Here is a 21,523-nt window from a genome sequence, read left to right as displayed (position 1 = left end):
ACTCTTAACACAGGTAGGCTACTGCACATTTTGGCTTATAATTTAGTAAATCTTTGCAATTGTACATTTATGTTCAATCTACTAACAGTGGTTTAAAACCGGTTAACAAAGACAATTAAACCTGAAAATAATAGTAAAACTCTTGGTAAGAAAGCTATTATATATTTAATATAACTATTGATTATTTCTTCAGTTTCATCAAGACGTCTGGACGCAGTAAACCCAGCACCAAGATTCAAGGGAACTGTCATCACTGTGGCTGTGGCTGGTTTCATCATCATCCTCATCTTCATCATGATGGCGATCATTTCCAAAACAAAACCAAACTCCACCAATCTTTGTAGACGCCAGAACTGGATGTTTCTGAGAGTCAGACATGATGAGGACAACAATCGTCCAGAAGATGTGATATAATAGCACTGAGTTTTGTTTGACTTTTCATGTGGTGCTCACGAAACACATAAGCTTTATTTGAACTCCACTAAACTGTAGGTTTTAAAACTCTTGTTTCTGTTTTATATTGATTTCTGTGAAATAACAGCATATTATTGATCAGTTTGATCAGAGTATATGACTTTAATAAACTCAAACCTTTGTGAACTTGAAGAAGAAACAGCGAAAATCAAACTGTGTTTTCTGACTTTCAAGAAATGTCTAACATGAATGCCATTTTTATATATTATATAATACTGTGAATGATGTGGTTTTGTACATTATCTTTTTTTTTTTTTTTTAAGGGACATTGAAAGGAATAAAGACTTGTGATACTCTCTAAAGATGAATATCTGTATCGTCTGTTTATGAATAAGTTCTAGCACATAAACTAATAAAATGGGTAAAGAGTACAAAGAGATGATCTGTGTGTATTATTTATTTGTGTGAGACAAGTTATTATCTTATTATGCAGTAAATCTAGATATTTGGAGTTATTTTATTTATTTATTTTTATAAAACAGATTTGGAGGTTGAATGATTGTAGTGTAAACTTGTACAGTTTAAATCAACCTTGATATTAGTTTTCTGAAGTGAAACAAAACACAGAACACAGGACTACAAAAAAAAAAAAAAAAAACAACAACAAAAAACAACACTTAACAAACCTATAATTAAATTATATTAAATAAGCTTAATACAAGTTAAATAAGAACTAAAGTAAGAAAATTTAAATATAACTGTAAGCATTTTACACAGACTGCCCAGTGCTACATAAAGTGCATGTGTGAGTACTGAATAAACCAGAAGAAAATCAAGAAGCTCTCACACAGTCTGATGATGAGGGTCTGAACTTCCTGCCAGATGACAGAAGGGTGAAAAGTTTATGAGAGAGGTTTGTGGGGTCACCCAAAATACTGATGGGTTTGTGATTACAACATGATGTGAAGATGATCATCTGTTCTTTCATCTAACATCTGCTCCTTGAAAGATAACAAGAAGATCCTACAGCTGATGAAAAAAAAAAAAACAGCTTTCATGTGTCGAGTGTTCAGAGTCAAGAAAATCTCTCTTTCCATCAACAGCCGTCAGACGAGACGACAAGAATCCTCCACGAGTGTAAAGATGGCAGATGAACCATGGACTGATTTCACAACAGAAACCTTCATTTCATTTTATTACAAATGTTTATTGTGCATTTACTGATCAATATCTATAATGCAAGGTGGCTGATGCAAACATTAATAATATGATATATTTCCATAATGGAAAATAGGATGTATAAACACAATCCAAAAAACAAAACAAAACCCTCCATATTTATTGAAAATATAGGCTTACGTATAAACAGAAATACACATAAATATTATATGCAAAAAATAAATATGAGCTCAAATAAAATACATTTAAACAACCCATGAATTAAAATAATTTTATAATAAATAAATAGTTTTGCCATGTGGTGAATTCATCATTAATGTAATCTTTCGATCACTGCTGTGCCATTTGAGTCAAAGAGATGATGATCAGGTGTTTGTTTGAATCAAGTCAAGTCATCTTTATTTCTATAGTGCTTTATGCAATAAAGAATGTTTTAATCAGTTTTACTGTAATAAGAGACAGAGATGATCCCTGGTTTAACGAATTAATCACTTCTCGTATTAAAGAGCGAGATGCTGCATGGACCACAGCAAAGAAAACAAATAACCATTTGGATTGGGTACGTTAAGGACATTAAGAAATAATTGTACAAAATAAGATAAAAACTCTAAATGTGATTATTATTTAACCCTGGTACATTAAAATCTAAACTAAACTTTAGAAATTGACCAAATCAGTCTCTCTGCTAAAATATAGTTCCTTTTCGGGAACTCGAGCTGCGTCGTAAAACGCTTTGGGGAACGTCCCTGACGAGACCGACTCTGAACATCGTGTGCAATCTTGTCCAATGGACGGGCGTGACGTCACGGGCAGGGTGACGTAGCGACCAGGAAGCTATAAAAGCACGTACCGTGCAGCTGGCTTCAGCTTTCGCTCTGTCAGCAAGCGCTCTGTGTGTGCATGTCAAAGTCTGTCCTGTTGGTCCTATTTATTGTTGTCTGTCCCTAGCCATTAAAAGATCGCTAAACAGCTCAATATGCCAAAGTAAAAGCCTAGACCAATATATTAAGGGCGATTCCAAGCCACGTTAGATTGTGTGTTCCTCCCTGCCCTCGCTACATTACGAGTGGGGATACACACAGTTTGTGCGTGGCTTGCCTGGGATCGAAGCACGCTGAGTCAGCTCTCGAGGGGGCCGACTGCCCGCATTGTGAACGATAGTGCCAATGCGGACGCTTCGATCCCGGAGGGCTCTCTTCGAGAAGTGAGCCTTCGCCAGCGTTCCTCGCGATGCCGGTTCCGCTTTCGCCGAGGCGGAGCCGCGCCGGCATTCGTTGGGTTCGCGGATCGATCTGATGGAAGGAATGGAGACGGGCACGTCCTTATCTCCTACCTTATCCACCAGATCTGCCTGATTCCGGGGTTCGGAAGCCCGAGCTTCGGTTCTTCCCCCCCCCTGCCCATCGGGCTTGACGCTCTGCCTTTCTTTCTCCGAGGAGATTGACACGGAGGGCGTTGGCGAGCTTATAGTTGCACAAACATAAAGTTGCATAAGCACAGTATAAAACAAACAGTGTTATGCCTTATACGGGTAGTGTTAAAGAGCAGCTATTTTATCTCTGAGGGGATTAATATTGTTTGTGTGACTAGACTGTTAGCGCGCTGTCGAGGCAACCCGTGGATTACATCATTTCAGTTTTGATGAGAATTTTTCCATACCCGACCGCGTGTCTGGTTATTTAAACTCCATTTAATAAGCAGGAGTTAGTTCTACCACTTCAATGTGTACTTATCGCAATCTAGACCGTGTCTACCTGTCTAATTGTTTGATTATTTTATATTCTGAGGAATAATGACATTGAGAACTCAATATAGCACTACAATGTGTACTTTATCACAATCTAGACCGTGTTTACTTGTCTGATTGTTTGATTATTTTAAATTCTGAGGAATTTAATGACATTGAGAAGTCAATATTTCACTACAATGTGTACTTTATCACAATCTAGACCGTGTTTACTTGTCTGATTGTTGAATTGCATTAGATTCTGAGGAATTCTACTGACCGTTATCTAACTTCAAGGAGTTCAATATATCACTTCAATGTGAATTTATCTCAATTCAGACCGTGTTTACTTGTCTGATTGTTTGATTGCATTAAATCCTGAGGAATATAATGACATTTTATTTGACTCATGAAGTTAGATGTACTGGAGGGACTGCTGGGCAGGAGCAGCCCCCTCTGCGTACATACAGAGTGTTGCCGCCCGTGTTCCCCGCTTAAGGAATCGGGACCAGAGGCTGAAGCAACGCTCTGGGCCAGTGACTTCCCAGACTAATCCTAAGGGCAGGCTGGGAGGTCAACGGCCAAAAAGTCATGACGCATTTCGGTCACGACTACAGAGGGCGGCCCCTACTGGGGTAGAGCGGTGTCCACCTCATTTCACGGTGCCCGTCTCACCCCAGTGCCCTCGGGAGGTGTGTCTGCCAACCCTGCAAGAGTTTCAGGGTGCAGCGGCTTCCAGCGAGCACTGCTCTCAGTTATTTCCGCCCGTGAGCGTAGCGGAGCTGAGACGCTCGCCGCCCCTTCGGGGGCCTCTTACACCAGAGGTCAGTCTCGAGAGACTGATTCCCTTAGTACATCAGTTAGCAGCGTGTAAACTACTGCCAAATGTATCTCAATGGGTCTCGCCGACATTCAATGGGGTTACACCGACAGTAGTCGGCCCCCAGCGGGCTCTGGTGATGGAACAAGAAGTGAATACCCTATTAAGGAAGGCGGCCATCGAGGTGGTCCCTCCTCTAGACAGGGAATCCGGGTTTTACAGCCGGTATTTCATAGTTCCAAAGAAGGATGGGGGGTTGCGTCCGATCTTAGACTTACGTCATCTAAACCTCTCAGTTATGTCACTGAAGTTTAAAATGCTCACTATCAAACAAGATGTAGCTCAAATCAGATCCGAGGACTGGTTTGTCGCAATTGATCTCAAGACGCATACTTCCAAATATCCATCCTTCCACAACACAGGAAGTCTCTGAGGTTCGCTTTCGGGGGCAAAGCCTACCAATATCGAGTACTTCCCTTCGGCCTTGCACTCTCACCCAGCACGTTCACAAAATGTGTAGATGCGGCTCTGGTATCCCTCCGTATGCAGGGCATCCGCATTCTAAATTATATCGACGATTGGTTGATTCTAGCTCAATCAGAGCAGATGGCGGTTCGACATCGAGGTGTCGTTCTCGCCCATATGAGCCGCATTTCCACTGTCGGGCCAGTGCGAGCCAGGGCTTAAAGCGGGCCGGGCGGGGCTCATAGCCCCGGGCCAGTAGCACCGAGGCCAGAATAGCGCAGGGTTTCCACAGTGGAGCTTGAAGCACCGCTGCACGTCACTAAAACACGCCCTTACACGCCTCTCAGAACAACGTCATGCAACCTCATTATTTCACCAACAAAGAGAAGTTATCAGACAACTAAGAAATAAGTCACTGGAACATGCGCGATCACAAAACGAAGATGATAAAAGCGGCCGTTTGTTTGCATGCTTTGTTATATATTCAAATTCAAAAGCATGATGTTTTAACTACCTATAGAATAAGTGATACATTGATCATATTGTTTTAATTTATCAGGACTCAAAATAATTCACACATAAATACACTTATTTCTATTTTATTTATTTATTTTTAACGCTCATGAAAATAGCCTGCTTATTCAGTCGAGTCTGTTTCTGCTTATTAGCCACAGCCGTCACATTTAGAATGAAGCTCCCGAACAAAAAAACATTATTAGGCTATATTCTTTTATGATAGGCAACGTGAGAAAAACTCTCGAGACAAGGCTTGTGACAGATAATATAAGTTACTTAATAAATACACGATTGTGATAGAGAATAAGAAGCTGACGTTTGATTTCTTCAAGCTGTCATATTTTACCATGTTTACTATGATAACATGTTTACCGTGCATATCTTTTTCATCACTTATAAATATTTCTGCCTTGTTTAGTGATTATAATCCACATTGGATCAAGTTATTTCAAACACTCACTGCTGACTGAAAGAGAGTTTTGAGCTCGACTTATTTAAAAAAAAGTGTTAAATGCTGATGTTAAAGCGGTTATCTTTTTGAAATGATCCTCAGCGCAGACTCTCTATTTTTATAAAAGCTCCCAAACAAAAATCATTATTATATTTTGATGATATGCAACGTGGAGCTAAACTCACGAAACGACAGATACAATGTTACTTAATAAATGTGATAGAGAATAAGAAGCTGACGTCTGATTTATCCAAGCGGTCATTTTTAACATGTTTACTATATAACGTTAATGTTTAGCGTGCATAATCTTTTACATCGCTTATAAATATTTCTGCCTTGTTTAATGATTATAATCCACATCGGATCAAGTTATTTCAAACACTTGCTGCTTACTAAGAGTGAGTTTTAAGCTCAACTTATTTTAAAACGTCTTTAATGCTGGTGTTAAAGCTGTTATCTTTCTGAAATGATCTGCGCTGACGCTCTCCAGACACGGAGAAACTCCGCCTTTGTTCGTAACCCCTCCTCTAGCCCCAGCTGGCCCGCTTTGGCCCAAGGTTTTCGTCGGGCCGAAAAAACCTGGCCGTTGGCCCCGAGGAAGCCCCGGCGAGGCACGATCAAGCCCCGGAAGTGACAGTGGAAACGCGACTGGCCCTGGCACGCACTAGCACGCCCGGTCCTAGCTCGATAGTGGAAACACGGCTATGGGGGAGCTGGGTTTGAGACTGAATGCCAAGAAGAGTGTACTTTCTCCAGTTCAGAGAACCACCTATCTAGGCGTAGTATGGAATTCGACCACGATGCAGGCACGTATGTCTCCTGCTCGGATCGAGTCGATCCTCACATCAGTCAAGAGAGTCAAAGATGGCCAGTCACTCACTGTCAAGCAGTCTCAGAGACTGTTAGGGCTCATGGCAGCTGCGTCCAACGGGATACCTTTTGGCCTGCTGCACATGAGGCCCCTACAGTGGTGGCTCAAGACCAAGGGGTTTTCCCCGAGGGGAAATCCTTTCCGAACTATTCAGGTCACGCGGCGATGCCTTCGTGCCTTAGACATATGGAAGAAACCTTGGGACATGGCATACCAGTTGTCTAAGGATGCTAGCTGTGCATCGAGCATTGAAATATTTCCTCCCAGACCTGAGAGGTCACCATGTGTTGGGGCGCACTGACAATACATTGGCGATCTCTTATATCAGTCACCAGAGAGATCGGCATCCGTGCCCCTTGTACAAGCTGGCACACCAGATCTTTCTGTGGTCCCAGGACAAACTCCTCTCGTTCGGAGCAGTGTATATTCCTGTGAGATTGACTGTGGGAGCAGACATACTGTCGAGACAGGGGTCGAGACCCGGGGGCTTCACCCTAAGGTGAAGTAGATATGGAGAGTTTTTGGACCTCTTTGCGACTCAAGAGATATCACAATGTCCCCTCTGTTTCTCTCTAGTTCATCCAGCTCCTTTGGGACTGGACGCTATGGTACAGACCTGGCCGAGGCTTCGTCTGTACGCTTTTCCCCCTATCGCTCTGCTCCCTGGAGTTCTGGCGAGAGTACGCCGGGACGGGGTCCGTCTGTTGTTTGTAGCCCCATTCTGGCCGAGCCCAGTGTGGCTCGCAGATCTGATCTCTCTCCTCGACGGCTCTCCATGGGTGATTCCGATCAGGACAGATCTGCTCTCTCAGGCGTGGGGCAAAATATTCACCCTCGCCCGGAGTTGTGGAAGTTGTCTGTGTAGCCCCTGAGGGGAGCACAGCTCATGGCTTCCGGTCTCCCAACCGAGGTTGTTGAGACCCCCACACTCCAATCCAGAGCTCCCTCTACGAGGAAACTGTACGCCCTGAGGTTGAAACCCTTCTCCTCATGGTGCAGAGACCCCCAGCTTGACCCTGTTAACTGCCCAGTTGGTACAGTTCTGGAGTTTCTACAAGCTAGGCTCTCTGCGGGGTTAACTCACTCCACCTTAAAGGTGTACGTGGCGGCCATAGCTGCTTACCACGTCCCTTTCAATGGTCAGTCAGTGGGTAGACACCCCCTAGTTACACGTTTCCTCCACGGTGCGCTGAGGCCTCCAGTACGGTCCCGTGTTCCCCCTGGGACTTGGTTGTGGTGTTAGAGGCTCTTTGTAAAGCTCCATTTGAGCCGATTCATGAATATTACTGTCAGGCCCCCTCGGTGGCCCCTACCTACTTAGACTTTGCCCCTGGTATGGCCAAAGCATTTTATACCCTCAAGCGGGTTACATTCCTAAAGCTCCCTCTGTTACGCCACAACCCATAGTACTGCAGGCCCTCTGTCCTCCTCCCTTTCGGGAGCCAGACCAGGTGAAGCTAAATTGTATGTGTCCAGTTCGAGGACTGGACGCATACATCCACAGAGCTGCTGTGGAGAAAACCTGACCAATTGCTTGCTTGCTACGGTCCTCCTAAAAAGGGTTCCCCTGCCTCTAAGCAGACCCTTAGTCGTTGGATAGTCGAGGCTATCAACGAGTCCTATGAGCCCTCTGGTCTTCCCCCTCCTTTGGGGGCCAAGGCTCACTCTACTCGGGGTATGGCGGCCTCCAAGGCCTTCTCAGCAGGTGTGTCCCTCTTGGACATCTGCAACGCTGCGGGATGGTCCACGCTCTCTACATTTGTCAGATTATACGATCTTGATATGCGAGCCACTCCGGGCTCTTCTGTTCTCTCGCCTCAGCTGTGCTCTTCGGACACACACTAGGCAGGGCTTTGGTAGTCTGGCAGCGTTGGCATATCATTCCCCAAAGCGTTTTACGACGCAGCTCGAGTTCCCGAAAAGGAACGTCCCAAGGTTACGTATGTAACCCTAGTTCCTTGAGGGAACGAGACGCTGCGTCGCAGAGCCATACTCCCGGCACCCCTGCCGGCGCTTGCTTCCCTACTCGAAAGCTGAAGCCAGCTGCACGGTACGTGCTTTTATAGCTTCCTGGTCGCTACGTCACCCTGCCCGTGACGTCACGCCCGTCCATTGGACAAGATTGCACACGATGTTCAGAGTCGGTCTCGTCAGGGACGTTCCCCAAAGCGTTTTACGACGCAGCGTCTCGTTCCCTCAAGGAACTAGGGTTACATACGTAACCTTGGGACGTTTGCCTGAATATTTAAAGGTTAAGGCAAGAATTAAAAAGGAAAAAAAAATAACATTTTGTTTATGCCTTTAATAGTTATTTTATTGTTGCTGGTTTATCTTCGGATGTTAATAATTTAAAATAAAAGGTAGTGTAGATTTATTTCATCATACTCAGCTTTTTACATATTTTAGTAGCACAAGTTCACAACAATAAAACAAATTCCGAGTTGTTTCAACCCAACTTTTGAGTCGAATATGGATTAACCCAACCTTTTTAGTTTGCCCCAAAGTGGTGTTGAAATAACCCAGCATTTTCTAGAAGGAAAGCTTAAATACACAGTAGATTGTAAAAAATCAGCAGGGCTGGAGAGCCTTATTTTGTTAAAGTCATGGCGGATTTCACAGCGGAACCAGTTATACTGCGATGTTTATTTGCAGTTTAACTTCAAATGTAATTTCACATGCATGTAAATCAGCACTGGTTAATAATAATAATAATAATAATAATAATAATAATAATAATAATAATAATAATGTTTAATTTTTGTTATGGTGTTGTTGTCTGCCCTAACTCCCTCTAAACATTTTATATGATGCGAATTTGTCTGCTAAATTACTATACTGTAACATTTATAATGATAATCATAGTAATGATGTCCTTTTTGTTTTGAGTGATGAATAGTGTGCTGGCAGTTTAATAGGCTACTCAGCGAAGTCGAAAAAAAAGAATAGAACAGGGCAATGAGCCAAGGTTGTGATTCGGAGTTCTCCCGTTTCTCCGTTATTTCCAGACCGAGCCTGTTTGAGGAGCATTGCGTGAGAGTCGTGTCGAAAGTGAAAGTTTATAGGTTCAGTATTTAGTCTCGTGTAGAGCAGCAGAGAGAGTCGGAGAGTCTGAACTCAGACTGAACTCACACAGAGCTCGGGTGAGAAATAACTCTCTCTGAATGGGAAATAATCTCCTTCAATAATCCATAACCAGCTACGGGCAAATCCTCAAGTAAGTCTAGCTCATTACACATTTTGCAGATATTTCAAAATGCATATGAATAAAGAATTATTATTATTATTATTATTTTGCTCTGATTGTTGTTGCAGTGTTTTCATCGGCATTATTTGTTTTTGCGTTCTGCCAGTGAAGATAATGCAACAGAAAAAAATGTGCCTATAATAATAAATAAAATAAAAAAATCATAGTGTTTAATTTCTGTCGTGGCTCTTTAAATTCAACGGATATATGTTTAATGAACGCACGTGTTTCATTAATATTATATTATATTATATTATATTATATTATATTATATTATATTTATTTATTTATTTATTTATTTATTTATTTATTTATTTATTTATTATTTTATTTTTACTGTGTAATTATTATATTAAGTCTTGGTATTAGATCAAATAGGCTATACATTATGTAAAGATGAATTAGAAGACTAGAAGATGATAAATGAATCAATGACCTGGTTACGTTTTTAAAGGTTAGTGCTCTCTAGCTGAAAATAAATTAATAATGATAGTGTCATGTTGTGTTTGTCGTCATTAAATGATGTATGACTGTCAAAATGTTTCAGTTCGGATGTAAATTTATGTTATTATTTCTACTGCAGAATCAATCATGAATGCTGTAAATGCTGTGCAACTGTTCATTCTGGTTTGGACCTTAACTGCTGTCTGTCAAGATGATGAAGGTAAGAGAATAAACTTAGAAAGTGTTTGACAATTTAAAGGAGGGACTAAATCTGAGATGATGAAAACATGATCAAAGCTGATTCATAGATAAACAAAACGTGGCTCTAAGCAAAATACCCAGTATGACTCTTAGATTGATTCAAAATACAGATTTACTGCAGGTTGATCTGATTATATCTGCTGCACATGATTACAAGAAACAGTCAAGACGAGGCTGCATGCAGAGATCGCTGTATTATTGTGCTTTTAGAAAATAAATTGTGTATTTATACCTCATGATTTATAACAAATAATAAACTATCTGACTTTCTCATGGCTAGATAAAATTCTAAATGTAACAAACTAAATATATAATGCTGTCATTTGATTCATGAATAGGTTCTCTAATAAAAGACTGTATATTTATTGTATGATTGTCATGGGCAGATTCAGATTTTCACGGGATGTAAAAAAAAAGGAACTTTTTCTTTTGTTGTTGTTGTTTTTCATTTAATCTGTGATATTCATTGTTATTTTTCAGATGTCATAGTAAGCTGTTATGATGTGATTGTATCTGTGGGGAAAGAAGTGAATCTCAGCTGCAGCGTCTCTCTGAAGATCACTGGATGCTGCATTACAATGTATAAGTTTCAATACCCTGAGATCTTTAATGACTCTTCAATCTGTCGTCAAGATGTTTCTGTGAACTCCTGTGAACAGAGAGACAGTTTCACATGCCGCTACACTCCAACTACAGAGATGACAGAACAATTCAGATTCTATGTGCAAACAAACTGTGGAACGGGAAAAGCAAAAATCTTCACTCTTAACACAGGTAGGCTACTGCATATTTTGGCTTATAATTTAGTAAATCTTCAATGTAGTATCAATCTACAAACAGTGGTTTAAAACATGTTAAAAAATACAATTAAACCCAATAATAATAATAATAATAATAATAATAATAAAGAGTAAAATTATTGGTAAGAAATTAAATATATGCTAATACAACTATTGATTATTTCTTAAGTTTCCTCAAGAAGTGAGGATACAGCAGCAGGATTCAAGAATACTGTCATCACTGTGGTCGTGGTTGCTTTCATCATCATCATCATCATTATCATGATGGCAATCATTTATAAAGCAAAACCGAACTCCACCAGGCCAGAGCTGGATGTTTCTGAGAGTCAAACATGATGAGGACAACAATCGTCCAGGAATTGCAAGATTGAATTGAGAGTTTTGTTTGACTTTTCATGTGGTGCTCCCGAAACACACAAGCTTTATTTGAACTCCACTAAACTCTACACTATTTCAGACTACTGAATATATAACTCTGGTTGAAGGTTTTAAAACTCTTTTTTTGTTTTTTTGTATTTCTGTGAAATAACAGCATATTATTGATCTGTTTGATCAGTGTATATGACTTTAATAAACTCAAACCTGTGTGAACTTTAAGAAGAAACAGCAAAACTCAAACTGTGTGTTTTCTGACTTTCAAGGCATGTCTAATGTGAATGTAATTTTCATATACTGTATGATAGTGTGAATTATGTGGTTTTGTACAGTATCCTATTTAAAAAAATGTCATTGAAAGGAATAAAGACTTGTGATAATATCTAAAGATTAATATCTCTATCTTCTGTTTATGGATAAGTTCTAGCTGATAAACTAGTAAATGGGTGAAGAGTACAAAGAGCTGATCTGTGTGTATGCATTATTTATTTATCACGCTTAGTAAACAAAAACTACAGCTAGTCCAAAATGCAGCAGAAAGAGTTCTTACTAAATCCATTTCAACATCAAGTGAAGTGAAGTGAAATTCAGCCAAGTATGGTGACCCATACTCAGAATTTGTGCTCTGCATTTAACCCATCCGAAATGCACACACACAGAGCAGTGAACACACACACACACACACACACACACTGTGAGCACACACCCAGAGCAGTGGGCAGCCATTTATGCTGCGGCGCCCGGGGAGCAGTTGGGGGTTCAATGCCTTGCTCAAGGGCACCTAAGTCATGGTATTGACATGCACTCCCCCCACCCACAATTCCGTCCGGCCCGAGACTAGAACTCACAACCTTTTGATTGGGAGTCCAACCCTCTAACCATTAACACGACTTCCCCGAAAAAAAGAGTAGTACTAGTAGAGTACTAGAACCAGGAAGTATGATCATATTAGCCTGGTCCTGTCCACACTGCATTGGCTCCCTATCAAACATCGTATAGATTTTAAAATATTGCTTATTAAAGCCCTGAATGGTTTAGCACCTCAGTATTTGAATGAGCTCTTGTTACATTATAAGCACCCACATACGCTGCGTTCTCAAAACTCAGGTAATTTGATAATACCTAGAATATCAAAATCAACTGCGGGCGGCAGATCCTTTTCCTATTTGGCGCCTAAACTCTGGAATAACCTACCTAACATTGTTCGGGAGGCAGACACACTCTTGCTTACAGTTTAAATCTAGATTAAAGACCCATCTCCTTAACCTGGATTACACATTAAATATTAATATGCTTTTAATATCCATATCTGTTAAAGGATTTTTAGGCTGCATTAATTAGGTAATACGAAACGGGGAACACTTCCCATAACACCCGATGTACTTGCTACATCATTAGAAGAATGGCATCTACGCTAATATTTGTCTGTTTCTCTCTTGTTCCGAGGTCACCGTAGCCACCAGATCCAGTCCGTATCCAGACCAGATGGTGGATCAGCACCTAGAAAAGACCTCTACTGCCCTGAAAGACAGCGGAGACCAGGACAACTAGAGCCAGATACAGATCCCCTGTAAAGACCTTGTCTCAGAGGAGCACCAGGACAAGACCACAGGAAACAGATGATTCTTCTGCACAATCTGACTTTGCTGCAGCCTGGAACTGAACTACTGGTTTCGTCTGGTCAGAGAAGAACTGCCCCCCCAACTGAGCCTGGTTTCTCCCAAGGTTTTTTTTCTCCATTCTGTAACCGATGTAGTTTCGGTTCCTTGCCGCCGTCCCCTCTGGCTTGCTTAGTTGGGGTCACTTCATCTACAGTGATATCGTTGACTTGATTGCAAATAAATGCAGATACTATTTAAACTGAACAGAGATGACGTCACTGAATTCAATGATGAACTGCCTTTAACTATCATTTTGCATTATTGACACACTGTTTTCCTAATGAATGTTGCTCAGCTGCTTTGATGCAATGTATTTTGTTTAAAGCGCTTTATAAATAAAGGTGACTTGGCTTGACTTGACTACCCAGGGCTACATAAAGTGCATGTGTGAATACTGAATAAACCAGAAGAAAATCAAGATGCTGTCACACAGTCTGATGATGAGGGTCTGAATACTTCTGTACTTCCTGCCAGATGACAGAAGGGTGAAGAGTTTATGAGAGGGGTGTGTGGGGTCACTCAAAATACTGATGGGTTTGTGATTACAACATGATGTGAAGATGATCCGAGGCAGACACTTTTATTCAAACCAACTTGTATTAAAGGTTTATATTTGATCATGCACCACCACTGTCTACTGTTTGAGATACAAGAGTAACTATAATAATAATAATAAACAGAAAAACAACGAATCAGTGGTGCAAACAGAGATCATATCCTCTGTAAAGCAGCTCTAAAAGACAACAGTAAACAACCGTGACTCATTTCAGATCAGTTCAGTGATTCGGTTTGATTCATTAACTGTGTAATGAGTTTCATTTTTAGTTTTCAGATCTAGCTTCATTTCTTTCATTCCTCTGAACTGCTGCAGAACTGTTTCCTCTTTCCAGATAGATGTGGTGTGTGGACTGGAGAAACCATGGCCCGGTTTCCCAACAACGCTCACTCTTAGCGTGCTAAGAAGACCTCTAAAGATATATCTTACCAAAGTTGTTTATGTTCCTAAGTGTGTTCCACGAAGTGTCCCTTAGGAAGCTTCTTAGCACGTTGCCTCTTACGTCCGACGTTACAAGACTGCTGTCCAAAGTGAGGGTGCTGAATTAGTTGGCATCGATTGCTCAGGAATCGATTTTCCACTTCACGCGAAGGTGCAATACAGCGTTAAGAAAAACAACACGCTCTATGCAAATTAAATATTCCTCAAATTATTATAGTAACATTTATTTAAACATAGTTTAAGTTATCAGTAGAATATAGACTATAAATTTAATTATCAAATGGTCAGTAATATGTTAACACCATATGTTGTGACGGTTAGACGAACCGGGGATCCCTCGCTAATCATCCACCTCCTTATCCCGTTGTGCCACTTGTGCCGCTTCTTGACATGGGTTTAACGACTTTTAAAAATTATATAATACACTTTTATATTAATGGTAAGGTACTTTACAATCAGAATTGATTGACAAGCAGCTGCAGTTACTTATGTTTAATGCGGTATTGATTGCAATTGGTTCATGTTTTTAATAAAAAGCAACCTATCTACAATGAACAGAGAGAGAGAGAGTTAGATACAAAATATTCTGGGGAAGCAACGTAAAAAAGGGCACCAAGCCTCTCGTCAGAGGAAGTAGAAGTTTTGCTGGACTTTGCCACCAGGTCAGATATCACACCACTGTGGTCCACTATAACCTGCACGTTTATGGCCGCGTATCCGCGTATATGTTGGTGACAGTGTGGACGCACCTCCACACAGAGGTCTTGATTAGACCGTAGCCCTCTCCCACGAACTCGATGAATCTCTCTGTAGCAAAAAAAAAAAAAAAAAACAACAACAAAAAAAAAAAAATTAGCGCTGGCCTTCAGGGCTTAAAGCAAAATTCCGCCAAGTTTGCCTGGCAAGCGCAGGTCTGAGAAGGTCCAGCAGCTCCATAATGAGCTGTCTTGGGAGGCGATTTTCTTTTTATATAGCCATGTCAGGAAAAATGTCAAAAGGGCTTAAGTTTTGCCGAATAAATAAATTGACATGGACTAAACGGCTCCGCGTCCGGCTCCGTCTTTGATTCAATACAAGGACACGTTGGAACTGGACACCACCATGCTTACCCATTTATAGATCTTAGCCATTTAGAGCCAAATTGTTTGCCAGATTTTAATTATGAAAAAAATTGATTGTCAATTCGCTTTAATTACATTACGATAAAGCCTAGGCTAATTACCACCATATTAGTTCTACCAGAAAGACTCGGGAGATAGAGGAATGTACGAAGCATACATACATTTATTGACAGCTCAGCGAGCACAATTATAAATTTCTTTGGCGGAAGGCCCCGTCCATGGTTCGTAATCCGAGGGTAGCGAATCTGCATTTCCTGCCTGAAGACGAAGGCAGGGGCGCAGCAGACCCCCCTGGAAGGTAAGGACAGGACCATCCTGGTGGTGGTGGGGAGGGTGGAGGTTGTTGTCGCGTCGGCATCTGCGAACTCAAACATGTGTAAGTACGATCTTTTATACAGGAGTATAAAGACGTGATTGGATAATGATGAAGGTAATTAGTGACGAAGTGATTGAGTCTTCCTGGCAGAACTTAGGCTAAAGCTTCCATTTCTGATACCACATAAAGTCAACATCATAAATAGGCCTGTATCCATTGCGAACATAATTTATTATGAGTCTTAAAAAATAACATAAAATCATTGTTGAGCCACAACATTGTCAACATACAATAGTTTGACTTGTACTGCGCTGCGCTGATTTCTAAAGACTGTTGTACAGTAGCGTCTTGAGCTCAAACAACGCTAAGAGAGAGCTTACGAATGGTCCAGACCAACCTTACGAAAGTGTGACTTACAGAAGATATACTTAGCGTACGAACGTGTCGGGAATCGTGCCATGAGGTTAAGAGAGAGGTTAAGGAATAGGTTAAGAACTAGGCTACTTAGCGATAAGAACGTTTTGGGGAACCGGGCCCATGATGATACAAGTGAATGAAATGAATCATATTTATTATCATACAGTTTTTATGTGCCAACATTAAATTAAATAAAAATAAAAAAAACTACCATTTGTATTTTTATTTAGGCAACTGAGATGTGGCTAAATTATCTGCAGTATGTGTAATAAATGAGTCTTTATGGTGTTTTCAAGCTGTTTGTTCTGATTCTTATATTAAACATTAACCACTGAACATGACAGTAACCTTTATTATGATAAACACTAATCTTTAACCACACTTCCAATAGACACCTGATTTTAACATTTGTGTCTTAAAAACCTGCATTAGAAAATATATATATTTTTTGTACCAATTTAAAAAATCTGCACACATGCAGAAACTGCAAATACCATTTGATTTCAATAGATTTTGTTAAGCAAGCAAGATATACAATAAATGTAAATATACATTTACAATAGTAATCGTTCTTCACGTTTTAGTAAGGAAAGAATTAGTAAATCGTGCGCACAATTTTTTTTTTCTTGAATGTCATGTGTGGGGCTCCGTATTTCCTATCTTTGTTTTCGTTATTATTATTTTTCTTTCTTTCTTTCTTTATTTTGCTGTTGCACTATACTGTTGTCAGGACTATGGACTTGTCTGTGTGTGTTTTTTCCCCTGTGACTCAGTTTCTGTCTCCCGTGGAGTGTTCATTTGATTCCAGGTGTTTTTAGTTTTTTCCCCATGTGTTCTATGTTCCTGTTAATTTAATCATTCCATACACCTGTGTTTCCCCAGTTATTCTGAAAGCCGTAGTTCATTTGGTGTTGTTGGAGGTGATACGTCCACCCCTTTGGAATATTCAAATTAAAAGTTTAGTGCATTCTGTGTTTCCTCACAACACACATATTGTGACAACCATGACATGCTTGAATCTCTTTTTTCAGTTTTCAGTTTTTAACTATATATATGTTTGTTTTGCTGTGTCAGGGTGCTTTTTAATCCAATCTAATGAATATAATACTTCAGTTTGTTTCAGTTCTTGCGGTGAGCGCATTGTCTTCATGCCTTTTAAATTAAATTAAGATTTTTAAGAATTAATGTAATTCTTCTGTTGCAGAAGCAAAACAAGGGTTCAGTTTAAAAAGTATATCTGCAAATCATTTGCAATCAAGTTAAGGATATTGCTGGAAATGAAGTGTCACTATCTAAGCAAGCCAAAAGTGGCAGCAGCAAGGAACCAAAACTCCATCAGTCAAAAAAAAGGGGAAGAAACCTGAAGAGAAACCAGGATCAGTCTGGGGGCCAGTTCTCGTCTGACCAGCAGTTCAAATCCAGTTTCTCGGAATAAGAGAGAAACAGACTAATATTAGCGTAGATGCCATTCTTCTAATGATGTAGAATGAACATCGGGTGTTATGGGAAATGTTCCCGGTACCGGTTTACCTGATTAATGCAGCCTAAAAATCCTTTAACGGATTTGGATATTAAAAGCATATTAGTATTTTATGTGTAAGCCAGGTTAAAGAGATGGGTCTTTAATCTAGATTTAAACTTCAAGAGTGTGTCTGCCTCCCGAACAATGTTAGGTAGGTTATTCCAAAGTTTAGGTGCCAAATAGGAAAAGGATCTGCCGCCCGCAGTTGATTTTGATATTCTAGGTATTATTGGATAATTGCATTTTGGACTAGCTGTAGTTTGTTTACTAAGTGTGCAGAACAACCACCCATTAAAGCATTACAATACTCTAATCTTGAGGTCATAAATGCATGGATTAACATTTCTGCATTTGACATTGAGAGCATAGGCCATAATTTAGATAGATTTTTGAGATGGAAAAATGCAGTTTTACAAATGCTAGAAACGTGGCTTTCTAAGGAAAGATTGCGATCAAGTAGCACACCTGGGTTCCTAACTGATGATGAAGAATTGACAGAGCAACCATCAAGTCTTAGACAGGGTTCTTGGTTATTACAAGCCGAGTTTTTAGGTCCTATAATTAACACCTCTGTTTTTTCAGAATTTAGCTGTAAGAAATTACTCGTCATCCAGTTTTTTATATTGACTATGCATTCCATTAGTTTGGTGTGTTTCACCAGGCCGCGAAGAAATATAGAGCTGAGTATCATCAGCGTAACAGTGAAAGCTAACATCATGTTTCCTGATGATATCTCCCAAGGGTAACATATAAAGCGTGAAGAGTAGTGGCCCTAGTACTGAGCCTTGAGGTACTCCATACTGCACTTGTGATTGATATGATACATCTTCATTCACTGCTACGAACTGATCTGCGGTCATATAAGTACGATTTAAACCATGCTAATGCACTTCCACTGATGCCAACAAAGTGTTCAAGTTTATGCAAAAGAATGTTGTGGTCAGCAGTGTCAAACGCAGCACTAAGATCCAATTAAACCTAATAGAGAGAAACACTCTAAGGAGATCAGTCTCAGTACTATGATACGGTCTAAATCCTGACTGTAAATCCTCACATATACCATTTTTCTCTAAGAAGGAATATAATTGTGAGGATACCACCTTTTCTAGTATCTTGGACAGAAAAGGGAGATTCAAGATTGGTCTATAATTAACTAGTTCTTTGGGGTCCGGTCGTGGTGTTTTGATGAGAGGCTTAATAACAGCCAGTTTGAAGGTTTTGGGGACATATCCTAATGACAATGAGTAATTAATAATAGTCAGAAGAGGACCTATGACTTCTGGAAGCACCTCTTTTAGGAGCTTAGTTGGTATATGGTCTAACATACATGTTGTTGGTTTAGATGATTTAACAAGTTTATACAATTCTTCCTCTCCTATAGAATGAGTGGAACTGTTCCTCAGGGGGTCTATAGTGCACTGTCTGATGTGATACTGTAGCTGACGGCTGAATGGTTGCAATTTTATCTCTAATAGTATCGATTTTAGAAGTAAAGTAGTTCATAAAGTCATTACTGCTGTGGTGTTGGGAAATGTCAACACTTGTTGAGGCTTTATTTTTCGTTAATTTAGCCACTGTATTGAATAAATACCTGGGGTTATGTTTGTTTTCTTCTAAAAGAGAAGAAAAGTAATCGGATCTAGAAAATCGGATCTAATCACAAAAATAACTATGTTCTCTGAGGAGGAACAAAAATGCATTGAGTGAATTATTTTAAAACAAAGTTCTTAAAGTTCTCTGTAAGATGTTTTCCATTAAAATTCACTCACAGTGTGCTTAGATCATTTGGAACCTTTATTATTTGTAACATAAAACAGTAGTTTCACAGCATTCCTGCTTACATGATTTTTCAGTGGTTTGATTCAGAAGTACAACACATCTGTGTTAAAACAACTTCTTTTGGTCTATTTATGATATTTCCAGCTGGTAGAACCTATGTGATATTTAATGGATAAATGTCGATTTACTTTATCCTTGTCGTGAACATTGCTATAGAGCTGATGGCAAATCCTGCGCAAACTCACCAGGCCAATGTTGCAAAAACCCCTGGAATATCCTTAGAGAATGTACTGTGGAAGAGTTCACTGGATTCCCTGCTCAGTCTTATCAGACCGATGTTACAAAATACCCTAAAAAATCTTCACCTGCTGTCTGACGCTGTGCCCCAGTTCTCTGCAGAACAGTTATCTTCCCAGAAATCTCTTGTAAAGCAGACCAGACTTTAAAAGATGTTTTCACATTCTTTTTGTGAGATATGAAATTCATTCATTGTAGTTTTGCGTCTCTATCAGATATTCTTTCTCTGTCTTGCACAGCTGTAAAAGTTTAGATCTTAAACTATGTGTGTGTGTGTGTGTGTGTGTGTGTGTGTGTTTGCGCTCCTATGATAGTGGGATTTAGTGGGGTTCAAAGTATTTAGGCTTGAAAATAGAATAGTGAAATTATGGAATTTATTCATATTAAATAAATAAATAAAAAAGAAATGATATTTTTCTGTAACACATAGCCTAGTTTTAGCCTTTGGTAAAACTTTTTATTATGTTTTTATTTTAAGTTTTTTTTTTTTTTTTTTGTGGTGGTATGGATTTTTTATGGACATATTTTATGAGGAGTCATCAGTCAAATGTTGACACATGGTGTTGGATGGATGGATAGATCTTTGGCTTTTGAGGATAAAATCAATATTTTTTTTAAAACGTTTAATCCCATAATGATCTCATAAGCACAAATCACAAGACAAAGAAGGATCATGAAACTAGGATCCACAGTCTTCAGGAAATTCAACAGCCCAAAAAATGTGCAATAAAACAACCACAATTGTAGACTTTTTGTTTCCAAATGTGTAATTTATTAAATTGGTAATTATACTGGATGGCTTAAAAAAAAAAAAACACTTTCCAAATAACCATGCTAAGCCTCGGGAATCTCTGGGAGAACCAACAGGTTCAGATGCAATCAGTAATGGTGGTTGCATAAATAGACAGACAGACTGAAAACAAACATCCAAACACCCGTACTCTTCTGATAAAAATCATAGTGTCTGGAAAGTTTTACTGTGTGTGGTGTAAAGTGAATGTCTCTGTTGTGTAATGTAATATAATTTAGGACGTTATAGGACAACATCCGGTACAACAGTGTGTATTGTGGGTGGATGTCCTGCAAGTTTTTACACAGCCCAACAGCCCCTGAAGGTATGTATGCCACACCTTCACTTTCTCAGGACAGATTTAATCTAGCTTTAGGTTCTTTTTGGTTTGCTGATTGCATATGAACCTATTGGTTTTCCCCGAGCATCCCAAGGCTTTGCGTCACAGTTTTGAAATGTATTTTCTTTGAAAGCTGTCCAGGAAAAGTATTTTGTTATCTTGTTTGAGATTTTAATTCCACATCTGCAGTCTGCTTTTGATGCCCACGCAACAGACACTAACTGCTACCGGTTTTGGGATAGACTCAATGATCTGGAACTTGGAGACTTTCCAACAGGAAGAATCACAAGTGACTTGCAAATAGCATGTCCTCAGGGGTTTTGAATGCCAATGTTTAATTTTAATTGTGGGATAGAGACAAATTCATCATTGTGTGTACTGGCATTAATACACAAATAACCCGTTGTTCGTTTGAGTTGAATTTCATTGTATCACTTTCAGTGTTGGCAGGATGCAGCTGTAGACATTTATGAGCGACTGCTGGTGCTATTTGAACTGTTGTGGTCCGGGGTCATGCCTGAGGTCAAGGTCAGGCCTTCGTTTTTTCAGTGAAAAAAAAGAACCCTGTGTGCTTTGTGTTACATCAAATCGCTTTTATGTTCAATGCCTGCTATTCAGAGATCACTTTATTAATCAAATATACCCCAAAAACAAGTTATGCTATTTTTTTCATAGATAATGATTGTTTTACTGATATGATTCAACGCTATCTCACGA

At 39.7% G+C, this 21,523-nt stretch overlaps 1 protein-coding gene across 5 annotated transcripts in view; it reads left to right on the top strand.

Annotated features, from left to right (window-relative positions):
* The window catches only part of LOC128025517 (uncharacterized), a 118,770-nt gene that overhangs the window by 41,705 nt on the left and 55,542 nt on the right, over window positions 1-21,523 (top strand). Inside the window, exon 1 of one of the 5 annotated variants that reach the window (XM_052611962.1) lies at window positions 9,527-9,656. The exons of the other annotated variants lie outside the window; for them this stretch is intronic. The gene's annotated coding sequence lies outside the window, so the exon portion shown is untranslated. Of the gene's footprint in view, window positions 1-9,526; window positions 9,657-21,523 lie in introns of those variants that run through there. 5 annotated transcript variants of the gene reach the window in all.

Source organism: Carassius gibelio, chromosome A12, assembly GCF_023724105.1.
Source record: "Carassius gibelio isolate Cgi1373 ecotype wild population from Czech Republic chromosome A12, carGib1.2-hapl.c, whole genome shotgun sequence".
Lineage (NCBI taxonomy): Eukaryota > Metazoa > Chordata > Actinopteri > Cypriniformes > Cyprinidae > Carassius > Carassius gibelio.
This window is presented reverse-complemented; position numbering and strand designations above follow the sequence as displayed.